The sequence below is a fragment of the Eptatretus burgeri genome, chromosome 17 (assembly GCF_056783735.1).
Source record: "Eptatretus burgeri isolate ZD-2024b chromosome 17, Ebu_testis_v1, whole genome shotgun sequence".
Lineage (NCBI taxonomy): Eukaryota > Metazoa > Chordata > Myxini > Myxiniformes > Myxinidae > Eptatretus > Eptatretus burgeri.
Genome location: NC_140977.1, coordinates 38,130,548 through 38,149,804, shown reverse-complemented (window position 1 = coordinate 38,149,804; position 19,257 = coordinate 38,130,548). Strand labels below are relative to the sequence as shown.

At 43.5% G+C, this 19,257-nt stretch overlaps 1 protein-coding gene across 1 annotated transcript in view; it reads left to right on the top strand.

Moving 5' to 3' along the window:
* Positions 1–13,919: 13,919 nt before the first annotated feature.
* LOC147009799 (N-acetylneuraminate-9-phosphate synthase-like) overlaps positions 13,920–19,257 on the top strand; it is a 40,697-nt gene continuing 35,359 nt past the window's right edge. Inside the window, exon 1 of the mRNA XM_085861522.1 lies at positions 13,920–14,059. The gene's annotated coding sequence lies outside the window, so the exon portion shown is untranslated. The remainder of the gene's footprint in view (positions 14,060–19,257) is intronic.

The window sequence follows — 19,257 nt, the reverse complement described above, 5'->3', positions numbered from 1 at the left end:
GTGGTTGGAATCCGGCAGGAGGGGTATCTCTGCCGGATGGTACCGTCCAAGGAGGGACGAGGAACACGTGCAGCTGCATGACGTCACGGGCAGGTGCAAAGTGCGCGAGTTGCCGCGCTGGTGATGCGCATGGAAAAAAAAAAGAAAAAAAAAAAGCAAGCCTCACTTTCGGGTGCACAGGATTCCTGGGCAAGGGGTGGAAGACCCCCTTGACCTGGGCACAGGATGGAAACTAGTTATGGGGAAGGGTTAGCTTAGCTAGACCGACTTCATGGGGCAGGGGTAAGTCCTCATGGAGTCCGTGGAATGGATTAGGTAGTGGGATTGTAGCCAGATTTAGGTTGGGAAATAAAATGATTTATTTGGAGACCGTGACAGACTTGTGAATGTGTAGAGGGGACGTAGTTTAGCTACGTAGTGTTAAAAGGAACGTGCTTTAGTGTAAGGGACGACGTGGGAGCACGAGTTAGTTAGGGGATGCAGATAGAAGGATGGCAGAGTTCAGCGGTGAGTGTGTTGAAGAGTAGTTGGTGAGTTGTGAGGTGAGTACTTGGCGAGTGAGTGAGGCCAGCGGGTCTGTGTGTATGGAGTGAATGGGGAATGCATGGTGCGATGAGTGATTGGGGGGAGGAGTGACTCCCGCCCAAGGGACCCCGGGGTCAGTGTAGATTGAGTTAGCTGGGTTAGTCAAATTGAAAAATGGAGGTCGTTTTGTTGTTGGTGGGAAAGTAGGCTCGAGACCCATTTGGAGGGGTGCAGGAGCCCTGTTGACGGGCTTGGGAGCGTGGCTGCGAAAGGTGAGTATCGCTGAGAGGGTACCCCGGGCACCAGGCTAGTCGGCCGTGGTAGGCCAAGGGCCCATGGGGGGGCCGGGATAGAGTAGTGGGCACGGGTGCGCCTGCTTGGTGCGGGGGCCCGGGGCGCCATTAGCCACGTGGGCAGTGTTGTGGGCAAGGGTGACCCTCGGAAAGGGGCCTGGGAGGCCGGCCTGCCACGTGTGCGTTTCAGGGGAGGTGCCATGGGGGGCACTCCCCGGTGTTAGGGAGCTGGTAGGCTCGGAGGCAGTGTAGTGCCCGGGGGTGCCATAGCGGGAGATTCGGCAGAGGGTCGTGCCTGCCAAAGGGAGCCACGTGTCCCAGCCAGGAGACCGTGTGAGGGCACGGAGAGAAAATTGGGGGGCGAGGCCCGAAATTGTAAGGACACCAACACAGGCGACGGGAATCTGGGTTTATAGAACCAATAGTTTAAGCAAGAGGCGCTTGTTGAAAGCCCCGGGGTAGTTTAACAGTTAAATGGTTAGGGTAGATTAGGAGATGTACCCCTCCGCACCATCCATCCCCTCGCTCTCGTTGTGGGCCGCTGGACCCACTTTGGGTTAGATCGCCGAACTCTGGGGAGGCCATTCTGAGGCTTCGTTGGGCCTCGGCACAGGACGTTAGCTCTCCCTTATTCCCCTCCGGGAAGGGAACGTAGGGGTTGGGAGTAGGCTAGGTGACAGGATAGGTTAGCCGAACAAAGACGATAAAGGGGGTTAGGGGACGATTTATAGTGGGGGAGTAAAAATAAAAACAACAAAAAAAAAATAAGTTGGGGCTAAATTGGGGTTTGACAAATTAAGGGAGTGGGTATGTACAGTGACAGGCAAAGGCGATAGGTGGGAGGGAGACAGGTAGGTAGGTCCGAGCCCGCCTTCCGAGTGGCCAGCACCACCGCACTCCCTCCACCAACCTCCACTGAACGGCAAAGGCTGGCCACTTCATCGGCTGGCCGTGTTTTACTTCAAGGCAGAGGCCGGCCAACTTCATCGGCAGCTGTTGTTTTGCTGCAAGGCCTGTGCCATCGGCTGGCCGTGTTTTGCTTCAAGGCCTGTGCCGGCCACTTCGTCTGCAGCTGCTGTACTTCAAGGCCTGTGCCGGCCAGTTCATCTGCCGGCTGTGTTTGCCTGCAACGGCCTTCTTCTGCGGGCTGTGTTTGCCTGCTCACCTTTGCCATGCCATGCCCACTGCCCAGGTTCACCAGCCCCGTTCAATTTTTGCTTTGCCCCCCTGTTCATTTCCATGTGCGCCAGGATCAAGGCAACAGTTTGCAAGCTGCGAGAACTGCCCTGTTGGCAGCTACAACACGGGCCTGCAGTGGCGGCCCGTGCACCGTGTTTGTGTTCATCCATCCATTCGTTGTGCTCATTGCGTGTGCCACTTGAGCTGGCACGGAGACTACGTTGTGCAGCCCATGCACCGTTGTGGTTCACTGCGTTCAGTTCAAAAGGGAAGGCCTTGGACTGCGTGTGAGCAGCCAGCCACGTTCCCTGTCACCTGCATTGTTTTGAGCCAGAGACTGCATGCGAGCAGCCTGGCTCCCTGCTAACTGCTTTTCTTTTGCAGAGTTCAATGATCCTGGGCCATGGTTTAGTGTAAAATTTGTAAGTTAAGGTAAGATGTACTGTAAATATGAGTGCGCCCCCGGCATGTATGTCTTAGCGCCGGCAATTTTATTTAAGTCGTCCGTGTGAGTGAGTTTGTTTAGGTAGTTACGCAGCCCTCAGGTTATTTATTTTGGGGACACGAATACCATGAATGTCGCACTCAGGGATCCGTAGGTAAAATGTACTAGGGGAAAACTACACATGATGGCACACGAAAATTTGACGACTCGGGACGAGTCTGTAAAAAGGGGAGGGGGTAGTGTTGTGGTTACCAAATTCGCAAACCACCATTCAGGTCCCTTAGGTGAGGTATCTCGGTAAGTACATGTGTAGTTAGGCCCAAACCCGTTGTCTAGTGGGAATACATGTCATTTATGCGTGCTGCGACTCTTCAGGATAGCCGTTTTTCTTTTACTATCTTTATTTTGGACCAACCGCCATTGTTACCACCACAACCACAACATCAACCACCACCAACCACCGCTTCACCACAACCGCCACGACCTTCACGTCACACCTCGCAACCGTCGCATCGCCACCGTTCTTGCGCCGCCTGTGGGTACCGGTGTTGGACTCGTGCAGGGCGCGCGCCGAACAGCGTGTACAAAATCACGGATTTTGTGCTTCAAAAACGGATCAAAAACGACACACGCCCACTTTTTGCCGTCCAATCGGTGAGCGAGGGGCGAATTGGCCCCGCCCCCAGGGCGTTGGAGGGCGATCGATATATGCAAATTTATGGATCAAAAAGCATTCACGCCCACTTTTTCTCGGGCCAATGGGGAGCGAGGTGAAAGGTCGAAGGGAGGGGGTCAAAGATGAGAGGGCGAAGCTACGGGGCTGATAAAAGGACCGTGTTCGTCAGTCCGGGAGGAGAGTGAGTAGGAGACGAGTGAGGAGGAGAGTAAGTGAGTAGGAGAGTCGAGAGGGGACAGCGAGTCAAGACTTCGCGGGCGGTGGAGTTGGCAAGAAGGAGCTGGTCGCCGTGTGCGTTGGAGTCGGAACGGAGGGGACGGAGCTGTGGAGAGGCGGCGAGGGCAGACGAGGGGGTGCTCGCGTCGTGCAGGGAGCTACACCCCAGGGAGGCCGACAGCGCGACCTGGCCGAGGTGGAGACGCTCGTCGCGGGACAATAAGAATCCTCTATACCCCGAGCATCAGCAACCCCCTCCTGTTTCCCCCCCGCGCTGAGATAGTGCGACCAAGGGGGCCCCTTTCCCACCCCCTACCAGACACTGCCCGCGAGGCCCGCGGGGTTGGGGCGCCATCGCCGCTCCTCGTCTCATCACCAGACGGGTAGGCCGACCCGGTCTCGGCCTCAGGCCCGCCTCATCCTTGAGGGTATTTCTTTTCCTTGGTTTTGGGTATGTGTTGTCGGCGCCGTCTGTGAGGTAGAATTGTATAAGTGTTGCCGTGTGCTCGTTAGTCGGTATTAGCTCTGCATTGTGTTTTCGCTTTTATATTTGCTTTTTGTGTAAATGGAATTGTGTTTTTCTTTTCTGTGTGCATTTGGTGGAATTGTATATGTGTGCTTCCCGTGTGCCGCGAATAAATGTGCTTTGTGTCGAACTGTTTCCCGCTTCGCTTCGTCATTTTCTTCATTGAATCCTCATCTTGCTTCACGTAAAGGGTTGGTAGTGGGCTGAATACGCCCGATAATTAATCGAACCGTCGAGGTCGACGATAACACCGCTCGGTTATTCTGATAGTACGGAACGGGTCGCTTAAGTGGCCCGTGTCCGAAGTCGACCTGCGGCGAGGTGCGATCGCCCGGTCTACCCTCCGCGTGGGTACTTAGGTAGGTCGAATTTGGCGAGAAACCCTATCCCACGCGGGGGCTGATTGGCTCGATCGCGGTGAGACCGAAAGGTCCACCCGTGACTGGTTCCCGGCGTTAGTCCGAGAGGGTCACGACTGGATTGTCCGTCCGGTGGGCGACGTGCCGCGATTCGAGTTACGTGGCCGTCAGCACGCCGGCGGGCACGAATACCGTAACAATATTAATAAAACACTAAAAACAAATTGCAGTTCAATGTTCACCTTGTTAACTGATAAAAGGATTTGAATGAAGCTTACTTGCAGTTTCAAGGGGCTGTATTGGTGGTGAGTGGTTGAAGTCCACTTGGATTGTTCTCATTCTTGTGGGTTTGATCCTGATGGGCTGCTCAGAGTGGGGGATTTCGATTATTCCTCTCCATTTCGGTGTGAACATGCAAATGTCGAGAACACGGTTGTAACGTCAGGATGAGCAAACAGAGACCACAAATCCACCTTCTCCACACTGTAAGGGGGTTTTGGTATGCACTTTTGAAATAAATCACCAAACTTGGCCCAGATGACCTTCCAGAAGTCCTCTTCATCGTCTGATGTCAGGCACAAACCTTTGACCTCATTAATACCCCCTAATTAGTATAAATCCAACAAGTCACCACTGCACTGGGCCTTAACAGGAAAGGCGTACATCTCAGCAACTACAGCTTCTATTTTGACATATTTGGTATGTAGGTTGATAGTTTAGATGATGAGAAATCAAATGGAACAGGTTACATGACATCAGGAGGTCAAGGTCATAAGAAAAGGTCAAGCTGGTCAGAGACATTTTTGCCCCAAAAATTGTGATCAAGTGCTTATTTTTTACGGGAGTAATGATATATATATATATATATATATATATATATATATATATATATATATATATATATATATATATATATATATATATATATATATACTGTACTTGTGGGTTATGCTTACACGTTGTGCAAGCACACCAACTGTGCTTCCCATTGTCTCGGGTCACTCACCTGCATTTGATTTTTCATTTATTCATATTTTCATTTACGAAGGCCTTTCAACAGTTCTGAGATTTTTCCTGGTGTTATCGGCTTCGATGTCTGTCAGCACACAAAATTGCTATGCTTCCCCATTGTCTCGGGTCGCTCACCTGCATTTTCATAAAAAAAAATCTTTTTTCTTCTTTTAATTTATTCATATATTCATTTATGGGGCGTTCCATGTCAAGTGTACACATTTTTCAGCGAAATTTTGACACCGTCTCAGATTTCACTCTTTTTTGTGCAAGTGTTTGTATCCACGGTAAAATATTATGTGTCAATTTTCAGACCTGGGGGCCCATCGGGGCCTATTTTAGCCCCCCCCCACCCAAATTTGGGCACCCTCGGTTGACCCACAATCTTCCAGTGGCCATATCACAGGTTGTAGTGGTCCGATTTCAATGATCTTGGTTTCAAAATGCTCGTAAAAGCGAGATCTTTCGAATCGCATAAAGTAAAATCACTCCGAAACAGTAATTCAAAAAGATATAGTTTGGGGCGCCCTTTGACCTTGGGCCCCCGCTCCCCAGCCAAACCGATGATCCCGATTTTTTTTTTTGTGTGAGAATACCCCTTCATATACTCCAACAACTCAGCACAAATTAAAATGGGATCTCATTGGGTTGGTGTGATGATGGTTTTATTGTTCGTGGTCCACATATCACTAATTCTTGATTCGACATTGGGTGACGTTTGCCGTCATCGTTCCAATGATGTCACCTGCTGGCAGGCGACTTTATGTCTGAAATTGACAATCATCATCTCTGAACTATTATATATATATATATATATATATATATATATATATATATATATATATATATATTTTTTGCATCATTTGCGAAAAATTATTCTGCCAATTGCGTCTATTGATTTTTAAGTGTACATTTTTTGTATAACCATCATCGAATTAAGTTATAAATGGGCTAATCTCAGTTTTTGCATATTTTGCAGTAAGCATGGCGACTAAAGATCGAAAGGAGTTCCGAAAATACTGTTGTGATCTGTTCAGCTGCCATAAAACAAAACAACGAAAAGATCTTCGCAATGTGTCAAAAGATATGTTGTTGAAATTTTCTTTAAAGGTGAAAAAAGATGACAGACTTTGTACTTCGTGCAGAAAAAAACTCAGTTGTCACCAGAGCGTATTGAAGAATCATCTTCGACCAGTTCTAAATTATCATCAGAAGGTACTATCAAAGGCATTGCAGAATCTATTTTGACAGATGAGGACGAGGAGGTTTTTGAGCGAGAAGCAGAAGTTGACCTATTAAACCAGTCATTATCGATGATAAGTGAAAGCCCATTCGTCAAACGAAAGGCAGAAAGGAACCCAGGGTATGTTCCTGAAAAGCGAAGTAAAGTGGACGATTCTGTGCGAAAGAAATTAGAACTAGTTGCTGGACCAAGCACTGTGGAGAAAACACAAAATACAGCGTCAAAATGTGATGAAAACTGCATGCCAGAGGTGATCAAAAGCCTGAAATAAAAATACGTTGTTTGAGCCGTTCAGAGCAAATACGTATACTGATAATATTTGCTAGGAATATGAGCATCAGAGGGATGATGAGTGAATTCAGTTGCTCCCAAAGAATGGCTGTGCAAGCCAAAAATTTAGAGAAAGAAAATGGAATGCTTTCGTCTCCAAATCCCAAACAGGGTAAAATATTGCCTGACAAAGTGAAATCTGCCGTAACCGAATTTTACCGAAGTGATGAAGTCGGCCGAATAATGCTGGGAAAAAAGGACTGTGTGGTGGTCAGGAATGAACATGGAAAAGACAAAATTCAAAATTACCCCTGTGCGGGAGTGACGGTCATCTCTGCGAGAAAACATATAGCCTCCTGAAGGTAAGGCAGTTTTTGCAAACTTTGAAGTCACGTGACGCGAATATCGAAAATCCGGCCCGACACAATTTAGATATTGTCCCATAGATTTATATGCCACAATCAAATTCAAGATCGCTTGAGAAATGTAGGAGATAGATTTTGAAAATCGTCATTTTCGCATGAAAATCGTCATTTTCGCATTTTTTGCCAACTTTGAAGTCACGTGACACGAAAGCGAATATCGAAAATCCGGCCTGACCAAATTTAGATATTGTCCCATAGATTTATATGCCACAATCAAATTCAAGATCGCTGAGAAATGTAGGAGGAGATAGATTTTGAAAATCGTCATTTTCGCATTTTTTGCCAACTTTGAAGTGACATGACACGAAAACGAAAGCGAACATCGAAAATTCGGCCTGACCAAATTTAGATATTGTCCTATAGATTCATATGCCACAATCAAATTCAAGATTGCTTGAGAAATGTAGGAGGAGATAGATTTTGAAAATCGTCATTTTCACATTTTTTGCCAACTTTGAAGTCACGTGACACGTAAACGAAAGCGAATATCGAAAATCTGGCTTGACAAACTTTAGATATTGTCCCTTATATTCATATGCCATAATCAAATTCAAGATCGCTTGAGAAATGTAGGAGATAGATTTTGAAAATCATCATTTTCGCATTTTTTTGCCAACTTTGAAGTCACGTGACACGAAAACGAAAGCGAATATCAAAAATCCAGCCTGATCAAAATTTAGATATTGTCCCATAGATTCATATGCCACAATCAAATTCAAGATCGCTTAAGAAATGGCGGAGGAGATAGAATTTGAAAATCGTCATTTTTGCAACTTCAAAGGCCTCGTGACCTTGACCTTGACCTTCGGTGACCTTTAAAGTCATACCATCGTGTGCGTCTCATCGACCTATATCAGGATCACTAATAACCAGATCTCCCGCTTCAACTTCATTGTGGACGGATGGACGGATCGTCACCTCTCCTCTCAACACCAATATTATTAGGTCATGCTCGAAGAGATGACCTAAAAAGCGCCTGGTACTAAACCATCTCAAGGAACTGTTTCAGAAATTCAAAGAGAAGAACCCTGGCTTGAAAGTTGGATTCGCGAATTTCGCCATGCTCCGTCCCTCGGAGTGTGTCCTGGCCGGTTGAGGCAGTACACACAGTCTATGTGTATGTACGATACATCAAAATGTCAAACTCATGATGTTTGGTTCCAAAATGCCACAGATAGCCGAACTTCCGAGCTATCATCATGTGATAGCACTCATAGTTTGTAACCCAGCACAACCGGAATGTTATTTCAGAACTTTTGAAAGTTACCCATTAATTGAAGACTTCAAAACCGAGCTACTGAGTGCTTATGAACTAGAGGATATTGATGAAATTCAGTTTAAATGGTAGACATCCACCGACAGATCTGAACTGAGCTCCATGGTCCTGCCTTTGGAAGAATTCATTAATCAATTCTGTGAACGCGCGGTGAAATTAGTGAGACACGACTTCATTGCCAAGGCCCAATCTCAGTTTCTGAACTGGAGGGGGAGCACTCGGTGAAGTGCAAAACCTCCGCCGCCAATACTGCTAGGTCACTCAAGTGAACCTGATATCCTGTTCATTCAATTTGACATCAACAGTGCTCACAGAGTTATAGTTTGCAACTTTCCCTTTTACTTTTAACTTTTACATACTCAATTCATTCGTCATAACTAGATTCCTTGAGACAGAAATTGATTTTACGTGGGTATATCCACCTGAAGTTCCAAAATCAGCCGCAATTATAATTTTGTAATGTTTTTTTTGTTGGAAATCACTTATAACATGTAGAAATGCAAAAAAAATCGAAATTTTGTTGAAAAAATTTGCAAATTTTTTTTTTCTCGAACAATTTTTTTTTGGGGGGGGGGTTGGAAATCACTTAAAACATGAAGAAATGCAAAAAAAAAAAAAATCAAATATTTTTTCAAATTGGCCGCCATAGCGGCCATATTGGATTTTGGACCAAGTTCAAAATCTAACGGCATGATCCTTGGACCAGACCTAACGCCCCCACCAAGTTTCGTCGAAATCCGTTGAGTTTTTCCGTAATACTGTTCACAAACAAACAAACAAACAGGTGAAAACAGGAACCTCCATCCATCTTCGATGGCGGAGGTTAACGAGAGGGGGAGCACTCGGGAGAGTGCAAAACCTCCGCCGCCAATACTGCTGGGTCACTCAAGTGAACCTTATATCTTATTCATTAAATATGATGTCAACAGTGCTGACAGAGTTATAGTTCTTTTCTCCATTTTTTGGGGGGGTGGAGGGGGGGTTGGAAATCACTTAAAACATGTAGAAATGCAAAAAAAAGAAATCGAAATTTTGTTTGAAAAAAAAGTTGCAAAAAATTTTTTTCTCTAACAATTTTTTTTTGGGGGGGGGGACCAAGTCCAAAATCTAATGGCATGATCCTTGGACCATACCTAACCCCCACCAAGTTTTGTCGAAATCCTAATCACTTAAAACATGTAGAAATGCAAAAAAAAACTTTTTTTCTCTAACAATTTTTTTTTGGGGGGGGGACCAAGTCCCAAATCTAATGGCATGATCCTTGGACCATATGTAACCCCTCCACCAAGTTTCATCGAAATCGTTGAGGAGTTTTTCCGTAATACTGTTCACAAACACACAAACAAACAAACAAACAAACAAACAGAAAGGGGTGAAAACAGTAACCTCCGATCTTCGATGGCGGAGGTTAAAAATAAGAAAGACGAAATCGGTGAAGGAGAATTTGTCATTATTGGAGACTTCTCAGAGAACTATTCGTTTGTTGTACAGGATGCGGCCCAAGGATTCCATTGGAACTGCTTTCAAGTGACAATTCACCCCTGGGTTTACTATTTCAAATCGGACGATGGCAAATTAAACCACGATTCTTTCACGATTTTATCAGAATGCAATACTCACGACGTTGTCTCAGTCCACCTCTTCCAAAGAATGCTCATTGAACACTTGAAATCCAGCTTTGGAAATGTAACGAAACTTTACTATTTCTCAGACGGTTGCGCTGACCAATGTAAGAATTGCAAAGCCTTCATAAACCTATGTCGTCACAAATCAGAGTATGGTATTGACGCAGAATGGCATTTTTTTGCCACAAGTCATGGCAAGGGCCCTTCAGATGGCATGGGAGGTACAGTCAAACGAGAAGCAACACGTGAGAGCCTGCGTAGACCTTACGACAAACAAATTATTTCTCCAAAAGATCTTTTCGCCTTTGCTGAAAATGGTTTGAATGAAATGAAGTTCGGTTACGGGATCCAAGAGGCGTATGGACGAGGAAGAACGAAATCTGGAAGAAAGGTTAAAAACGGCCAAAACCATCGCTGGAACTCAAAAACTTCATGCTTTCATCGCTATTTCTGAAACTGCTCTTCAAGTACGCGAATTCAGCCTTAGCGAGGAACACCGTATCGAGTCAGCTATTTCAAAATCTACACCAACTTTTAACGGGAAAACTCTCAGGTTATGTCACAGTGCACTATGATGGAAAATGGTGGCTTGCCTGCATCATGGAAGCCTTTCAGGACACTCATGAAGTGAAAGTGAATTTTCTTCATCCAAACGGGCCCGCAAATATATATTTTTTTCCTGACATTGAAGATCACTGCATTTTAGACATTTCTGATATACTTCTTTCCGTAGAACCAAAACCTGCTACAGGTAGAACCTACACAATCAGTAAAAAAGAAACACAGCTGTGAAATAAAACATTGGTTGGCAAAAAATCTTGACTATAATATGCTAGGAAAAACTCTTACTCATACTGGTATCGCTTCCAGTTCCTGCATGTGCATGTGGAAAATTTATGCACAATATACTGATAGTGTATTGGAAATCTTGTGTTCAAATATTGTGCTATGTATTGTGGCGTATTGTGTATCCAGCACCCGAGTCCCCGAACAATAAAACCATCATCACACTTGAACCCATTGAGATCCCATTTTCATTTATGCTGAGGTGTTGAAGTATATGAAGGGGTATTCTCACACGAAAAAAATCGGGACCATTGGTTTGGCTGGGGAGCGGGGGCCCAAGGTCACAGGGCACCCCAAACTATAACTTTTTGAATTACTGTTTCGGAGTGATTTTACTTCAGGCGATTCGAAAGATCTCACTTGGACGAGCATTTTGATACCAAGATCAGCCAAATCGGACCACTACAACCTGTGATATGGCCTTTGGAAGATTGTGGGGCAGCCGGGAGCGCCCAAATTTGGGGCGCCCCTAAAATGGGCCCCGATGGGCCCACACGTCTAAAAGTTGGTATTTTGAGTTTTTTACCCAAGTGAATAAATGACCAACATATGGGGAGAAAATGAGGTATTAGTGTCGGGAGGGTGTGTACACGCCATGGAATACCCCTTATGGATGTTGTCCGACGATTCTGTGTTGTTTTGCGGTGCTTCAATATCCATCAGCACACAAAATTTCAGTTTTGTACGTCACCCAGAAAGTACCGATCTTTAATATCAGTCAGTGAGTCCATCAGCGAGTTAGTGGTTAGAAAGAGCTTTGTATATTAGATACTAGCAAATAAAACCAGTCGCTTAGCCGAAAGAAGGTATGAATGGGGGGAGAGAGAGGAGGAAGGGGAGGGAGAGCAAGGAAGGTGGGAGAGGATGGAGAGGAGGCAGGGAGGGGAGAGGAGAGGCCAGAGGGAGGAGGGAGAGGAAGCTCGGAAGGGGGAAGAGCAAGGAAGGTGGGGGGGGAGGGGAGTGGGGAGAGTGATGCCTCACCAAACGTTGCTGTACACTGCGGGAAGGAGGAGTGCGAGGAGGGGGTGGGAGAGAGAGAGAAAATGGGGGAGGGGTGGAAGAGAGGAGGAAAAAAAATAGAAAGGTGATGGGTGGAGGTGGTGTTAGTAAAGAGAATGATATGTTATGCTTAATGACCGAACACATACAAAAAAACTCATGTCAGAACAGCTGGACACACAACAACACAACAGAGTTTGTAAAGTAATCCACAGCTACATCTGCAAAAACTTTGATATCTCAGTTCCAGAAAATTTGTGGGAACATGAACCAAAAGCAATCACTGAAAACATGGAAATGGACGACCTAATAATCCCATCCAGTGTGAACATCGAAAACAAAGCGTTGCGACCCGGTATCATATTTAGGTACAAAAAGAGAAGAAGGCATTGCTAAGTGAGGTGTTAATATCATTGATTTTGGACTAAACAATGCAGAAATCAAGAAAATGACCAAACACCAAGACCCCAATAATGAAGTGAAAAAATCATGGAAGTGAAGAATGTCAAAGTTGTATCAATGACCAATGATAGTTGGAGCTACAGGAATGAAGAAAAGAACCTCAGAGATATTAAACATCGGGGCAATACCCCTGGACACTCACCTGGTAGCAGCTGGATAAGATAACCAGGCAACCACTGGAAGGCATGGATGACCCACAAAATATGTAACGGAGAAGAAAGTAAATACCTATGGATTTCTTTTTGTAATGACGTGAACAAACTTTGGTAAATCACAGGTGATAAAGGTTTTAGTCAAGTTTCATCTTAATTGTGTATGTAGTTTCAGAGAAGAAAGCAAATACATATTTTTGGAGGCAACCCCCCTCCCTTCCATTGGAACCACATACTCAAAATTTTTTTAATGTGAACAAACGTTGGTACATCATGAGTGATGAAGGTTGTGGTCAGGTTTCATTGAAATTGTGGATGTAGTTTCAGAGAAGAAAGCAAATATCTATTTTGGGGGGCAACTCCCCCCCCCTTACATCCCCTTGGACCCCGATTTCGCTAATGTCATGAACAAACTTTGGTACATCATGGGTTATGAAGGTTGTGGTCGTTTCATCGGAATTTTGTGTGTAGTTTCTAAGAATAGGTGGAAACCACCCCCCCCCCCCACCCACCCAATAAACTCCCTCCGTCAACCTCCTGAGACCATGATTATTATTTTTTTAATGCTGTGAGCAAACTTTCGTACATCATGGGTGATGAAGTTTGAGGTCAAGTTTAATCTGAATTGTATGTGTAGTTTCTGAGAAAAAAGGAAATATCTATTTTGGGCAGCAAGCCCCATAAACCTCCCCTTTATAATGTCATGTACAAACTTTGGCACATACACGGACAGAAAGATACACGGACTTTGGCACATACAAAGACAGACTGATGGTCGGACGACGCGCCCTCCCATCAGCTCTTCGGAATACATTCCAAGTGAGCTAAAAACTACCAACTGTTTACTATTTTTATTTATCCCACCCCCCCTTTTATCAAATTTCTGCATTCACCGTATAATGTCCCTGTTTCCTCTCAGGCTCAGACGTGTGTGTGTGTGTGTGTGTGTGTGTGTGTGTGTGTGTGTGTGTGTGTGTGTGTGTGTGTGTGTGTGTGTGTGTGTGTGTGTGTGTGTGTGTGTGTGTGTGTGTGTGTGTGTGTGTGTGTGTGTGTGTGTGTGTGTGTGTGTGTGTGTGTGTGTGTGTGTGTGTGTGTGTGTGTGTGTGTGTGTGTGTGTGTGTGTGTGTGTGTGTGTGTGTTTTCTCCATCCCCCATCTTTATTTGTCTTTGTCTGCGGACGAGTGATGTCTTGTAAATACTTTTTTGTAAGGTTCACTTGGCTGTGCCTTGATGGGTTTGAGCCTCCTGATGACTCCATAGTTGTCTATTTGAGTTCCTGCTGAGACTCCCGTGCCGTATTTGGTCAGTTATTTGAATACTGGTAGAACAAAGAGAAATTTTAAACGTCAACTTTTTGGAGGACGATCAAGGGCGTCCTTGACGTCATTGTTTTTTTTGTTTTTTTTAAGGCGGTACTGTGAAATGTGGACGTGTCCTCAAAAATCTATTTAACCCTCGAAATCCAGCGATCGGCCTCTCCCGAACGAACAACGTCATTACCTTCGGAAATAAATTCGTTCCGTCCAATTTGGTATGGCATAATTATGTTTTCATGAGTTTTTCTCTTTCATGATATGCAGTAATGATATACAGGCTGCTAGAAATGTTGTTGAATGAGATTTTTCAGATTTATCCAACTTATTTAAAATTCCTTTTCAATATTTAAGTAAGTAAGGAGATCAATATTTTTTAAAGTATATACAGACACACACCTTGTTTGTTTATTTATTTGTTCGATATCATTATATATCATTATGCGTTATCCTTCCCTGGAATATTATGTCCCATTATCCGCAGAACAATCTGAACAGCACTCATAAGTGATTTGTATTGCAATGAATGCAGGTGCTCATAGCGCAGCTTTAAAGGTGTGCGCACTCGCTTCTGAGCTGTCGAAGCTGATTTCGAATTCCCTAACCAAGCTGTAAACTTACTTTCCCAGCTATAAATTCCCAACCATGTCGACCTGATGTATCACATGCAAGGCGAGGTATCAACTTATACGCTGGACCTCGGATGCACATTCATGAACAGTCGTGCGGGTCATCGCTGACACCCTGAACAAGTCAGAAATTCCTGCCTGGACGACACCCTGAACAATTTCAGCGAGTGGTATGGTCTTCTTGACCATTACAACACTGGATATCTTACTGTGTGGCTGCTGTCTAAATAGTAGCTTCCGATGGATAAACAAACTGACGAGGTAGTTCGCAGGTTTCATGTGAAAACACCTTCTTCAGTTACGGAACCTGGTGTTGGCTTAGCAGTTAGGGTGGTGGCTTAGGATCCTAGCTTCTCGGTTAGGGTGGTGGCTTGGGATCCTAGGGTCCTGAGTTTAAGCCCTGTGTTCCACTGAATTAACACCAGGGGGTTGATTCAGCTTGTCATCCTTCCGAGGTTGGTGAAATGAGTACCAGTGTAGCGGCCAAAAGGCTGCACATGAAGGGAAGGGGTATTGACGGATTTATTAAATGTGGTATTGGTGTGGTGCAGGCATGATGGGCCGAATGGCCTCCTCATGCGCCTTAATTCCTTATATATCATTGTAATAAATAAACAAATATATATATATACATATATATATATATATATATATATATATATATATATATATATATATATATATACATATATATATATATATATATATAGATATTGTTGCGGTTCTTCAAAACCACATGCTTCTAAGGTAATTGATTAAATGATACAGGCATGATGGGCCGAATGGCATCCTCAAATAAAAAATTCCTTGTAATTTCCTTGAAAGACGTACTCACGCATTCTCTCGCGCACTCACACACAATGGTCTTGTTATATTTTGCAATACATTGTAATGTAATCGGTTGAAAAAAAACAAAACAACCAAACTGTCGCTATCTATGCCTGGTGTTGGCTTAATGGTTAGGGTAGTGGGCTTGGGATCCTAGGGTCCTGAGTTCAAATCCCGCTCAGCTGTTGAATTAACACCAGGTGGGGTTGACTGCCTGTCATCCTTCCGAGGTCGGAAAAATGAGTGCCAGCATGCTGGTATACTGTGTTGGAGTGGCGACCCGTCCAGGATTGTTCCCAATAGCCAAGGAGACTGCTTCGGTGGCACCAACGCTCTGCACAGAGTATGGCCCTAATGGATGGATGTCGCTATCTAAAGGGAACGACTAATAATGAAAGTTCTTCTTTTGAACCGCAAAGTTGGTGGGGAAGTACATTTTGTTTTAAAATCATGACTATAGATTTTAAATGCTGTCGCTTGTGGAAAAAAAAATCTACACAGTGTATCATTTACAAGAATAAATTGTATCACTGGTCTGCGTCATTTCAGAGGTCTAGGTTTTCTCAACGGTTCCTATATGTTTTTTGCATGCTGAATGCAGAAATGTATCTCATTTCACTCAATCAGGTCAAGTTTTTATGATCTCAATTTTAAGGAAAAAAAATAATCAAAATATTTGTTTTTTTAATTAGCATTTTTAAAATTCAAAATCAGACTTTCATTGACAGAAAATGTACAAACTATATATAAAATGACGCACAAGTACCATTAATGTGAAATTCAACATTAAAAAGACGAAGGAAAACAGTGACTGCGAGAGCGACTGAAGTTGGGTGTTGCCAGAAACAACGATTTATCTATATTTTTCTGAAAATGAAATGAAAGTAATTGAGAAGGCACTTTCTTCCGCATTAAGTGTACTTGTGTGTCATATATATATATATATATATATATATATAAATAGTTTGTACATTTTCTGTCAATGCAAGTCTGATTTTGAATTTTAAAAAATGCAAATTAAAAAAAACATATTTTGATTATTTTTTCCCTTAAAATTGAGATAGAAAATCCCTTAAAATTGAGATACATGAGATAGAATTGAGATAGATAAAAACTAGACCTGATTGAGCGAAATTAGATACATTTCTGAATTCAGCATGCAAAAAAACACAAGAACCGTTGAGAAAACCTAGACCTCTGAAAAAAATATTTCAAATGCAGCCCAATGTTATCTGCAAGTACCCTTTGGTTTACCATATTCTGTTCTCCTCTTGGACTGGCAGGTTACCATGGTGGTCTACGCACTCGTTTTTTGAGCTATCTCGAAACATTTACATATTATCAGCCTGGTGATACAACATATCAATGTGTGCATGCCGGCCACCATTCAAATGCGAAGAAGACCGCTCAATTTATTTGTAGTGCAGAAGCTGCTGTCTAGAAAGCCACCACACTCAATGATAGCGAGTGGTGTAACCTGGTGTCTTGGAATCTCCAAAACGATCAAACCGCTTGCTACCTGCAAGAATTTGTAATTTGTTCAGTCGACTCTTCTCGAAGGGCATCACAGACGCTCTATGAAGAATATGGTAGATTGATGATGATGATTGTTTTTTCATAAACGATAATATTTTTGTTTGGGGAACAATTTTGCTTTTTTTTTTGTTTTTGTTTTTTAACTCCCAGCCCCCTTCCAAATTTATTTAAATAATAGCAGGGGGTAGGGGTTATATAAATAAAGCCACAGATGTAAGTAAGTTATAAACAATCAATGGGCTGTTTGTTTTCTGTGGAATTAACCTGTTTATTTATTTATTTGTTTTCTGCGCTTTCATTATTGTCTATGTACGATCCAGACAAGAATACTACCGTATGTTATTCTAAAATAATATGGTATAAATTCTGTGTCTTTGCGAAAACATATCGAGTTTAAATAGGTTTTAATTGGGGGTACGTTGATGACACCAAGGTCAACTTACAAAAGGATTATTTAATTTCATGTTTACCACCAACTGAACACTGAAAGACCGGTTGGTAACCTACGCAGTATTAAGTAACTGGAACTAACTCTATTTAGCAAATGTGATTTGAAGAGTTTACAAACTTTTGTTTAAATCCCTTGTTTTGGCTTTGACATTCTTTAACACTTTTTCAACGTTTCGACTGAAAGGATAGCTCAGAGGTGGCGTACTCACCTTAGGATCGATGGTTCAGCGTTGTTGTTTTCTGATTGCATGGGATCCGACTCCAAAGTTGTGTTCCGGTGCTTAGCAAAACCATCCTCAAGCCTGCTATCCTTCTGGAAGAGGAATTCAAGTTGGAATTGACCTCTTTTGAAAAGATTGGACTTGAGAAGACAATCAAACATGGTCTGCAAGAAAAGGCGTCCGTCGATGGATTGCAAGCGATCGATCGATCTTCTTTTTCTTGAGATATTCACTTTTGCTCTTCTGTTTTGTTTTTTTCCAATTCACGAGGCATTTCATCAGTTACAGATTCTTTCGATTCAGCAAAATACTCAATTTTTTTTTTGGGGGGGGTGGGATCATACTCTGTGCAGAGCGTTGGTGCTGCTTAAGCAGTCTCTTTGGCTATTGGGCACAATCCTGGACGTGGTCGCCACTCTGACACAGGATACCAGCAAGCTGGCACTCATTTTGCCAACCTCAGAAGAATGACAGATCGAGTTAACCCCACCTGGTATTAATGGGGTTTGAACTCGGGACCCTCAGATCCCAAGTCCACCACCCTAACCATTAAGCCAACACCAGGCATAAAATACTCAATGACTCTGAAGTTTTATCGTTATCCAATTTTCTTTTTGATTTACTCGTTGATTTGCTCATACTTGATCCCAGCAAAGACAACATTCCCAGCAATTAAGTCGATTTGTAGAGTATGATATAGGACTTGCAACGTTATTGCTCCTCCCAACTGCCACATTGCCTTCTTCCCACTGTCCCCATCCAACCTCTTTGCAAACCTCCACTCCTCCCTTTAATGCACAAGTTATTTCATGTGACATGCCTGCCGGCTTCAAGTGACACTCAAGTGACTTTAATCGAGTGTTCAATGATAATAATCTGCCTATCTAAAACAATGTCTCACTATAAAAGAAAAGGCAGTTTGAAACACCTTTGAGTAACATGCACTACCGTATTCTCAATATCAGTCGCAAAGTCCTCGTGATGGAAAGTATGAGAGCACAGAAGTGCTTTTGAGTACGAAACAGAGAAAAATAAAATAAATCGATGAAGTGTATGTACAAGGACATGAGCACGGTGTACAAGGACACATGAATCCATGGACATGAGCATGACGATGTGAAGCCGGTGCGAACACATCCTTTTTTTACGCTAAAATCAGAGTAATCTGCAGGGGATGCGACAGTAGGTACACCATACAATGCAACAACAACTTGAACGGCAATTGTAGAACACAAAATCTCGCCTCGCGTGTTCATTCTGAACAAAAATACGATCGTCAACTGAACATGCTACTATTGTGGCCCACTGCTATTATGGCCCATGTACCCGTACCATCCATGCACCCTCTTATGTCACATAGTTTCTTGGCATGGGTTATGAACTTCATAAATTTAATTCTTCACTCACATCATATCATAGATCAGATATATGAAGTTTCAGATTTTTCAGATAAGGATTTCAATTCAACCAAGAGTTATTGCTCAAACACCACTTCTCCATTGACGTCATCTTTTTATCTCTCTCTCTCTCTCTCTCTCTCTCTCTCTCTCTCTCTCTCTCTCTCTCTCTCTCTCTCTCTCTCTCTCTCTCTCTCTCTCTCTCTCTCTCTCTCTCTCTCTCTCTCTCTCTCTCTCTCTCTCTCTCTCTCTCTCTCTCTCTCTCTCTCTCTCTTTCTCTCTCTCTCTCTCTCTCTTGGTTGCATCATGTGGATTACTTTACAAACTCTCTCCTGTGGATTACTTTACAAACTCT